We start from the raw sequence: 1,278 nt of genomic DNA, 5'->3' as shown, positions 1-1,278 counted from the left end.
TTGGGAGGGGCAGCGGCTGGGGGGTCCGGTACCCCAAGGCTCCCTCTCGGATCGCTAGAGAAGGCTTTCTCACCGAGGGTGCGTCATCCCCCACCCACCGTCTCTGCCCTTCGGGCCCACGGAGGCGCTCCACGAGCTGCCCCAGTCCACGACTGGCCGTGGGAGGGTTGGGGGGGTCTGCGGTACGGGTAAGCACACGGCCCACTGGCGCGTTCGCGGCCACAGCCTTGGGGGGGCACAACCCCTGCCGCCCCCGGGCTCGTCCATCGGGCTCCGGAAGGGGGAGCCCCCCTTCTCGCAGGCCCCGGCCCAACACGATCGCAACCACGCCCGTGTGTGACTCCCCCCCACACACGGTGGGGGGCGGCAGCACACGCGGCGTTGGCCTGGCCACAGTCAGTCCCCCCCCCACAGCACACCGTGGGAGGACGACGGCGACGAGGTGGCAGGCACCTGTCCCCCACCGAGGGAGAGAAACAGAGGCAAGCCCCCCGCCGCCCTTTACCGCCTCGACCCCCCCCCCAAGAGAGCCACTCACGGGACACACCACCGTGGTGGAGACCCCGAGGAGCACGCGGGGAAGAGGGAATGACACCCACCGCTCGGCCTCGGGCTCCTGAGGGGACGGCCTGGAGCTCTCCAGGGGCACCACAGAGGACCAAGCAAGTCACGCTCACGCGCCAGCAGCGGGCGCGCGGCGCAGTGGCGGGACGGCCCCCCCCACCGACGCGGGGAGGACCGCTCGCGAGGCACACGCCAAGGAGGCGAAGCGAGAGCGTCTGCTGCGTCCGACGACCACGGCCCCGCCCACGCCGTGAGGCAGGAGGCGGGAGACCGCGGGTCAGGGCCGGAGACCACCACCCCTGCCTCCCACACACCCGTCGGCAGGCCGGCAGGGCGTGACGAGGGAGGCGAGGGGCCCGCGGACAGAACGAGAAGAGCGGTCCCGTTCGCCAAGAACGTCCGTCCCTCGTCTGGCGCGACTTTAGGCCCGGCCCAGGAGAGCGCGACATCACCACATCGATCAGTCACTCCAGAGAGCCAGGGGCCACAAGGGCCCCGAGGGGGGAGGGGCACGGCGAGGACCCTCACCAGAGGAGCCCGCTTCAGCCTCAGCCGCCACCCAGCCCCCCGCTTCTCTCTCAGGCAAACAGTGGCCGACGACCCCGTGAGGAGAACGCCTGACACGTGGCACGGAGCCTGCGGGGTGGGGTCGCCTCAGCCACCACCGGGTGCCTGCGGCGGGGAAGGGGAGTCACACGGGGTAGAAGACCCACG

This window comes from Delphinapterus leucas, unplaced genomic scaffold (assembly GCF_059928025.1).
Source record: "Delphinapterus leucas isolate spDelLeu-1000000601 "Yukka" unplaced genomic scaffold, BTC_Dleu_Yukka2 spDelLeu_asBTCV2_sq67, whole genome shotgun sequence".
Lineage (NCBI taxonomy): Eukaryota > Metazoa > Chordata > Mammalia > Artiodactyla > Monodontidae > Delphinapterus > Delphinapterus leucas.
The sequence above is the reverse complement of the archived record's forward strand: the minus strand, read 5'-3'. Positions refer to the sequence as shown.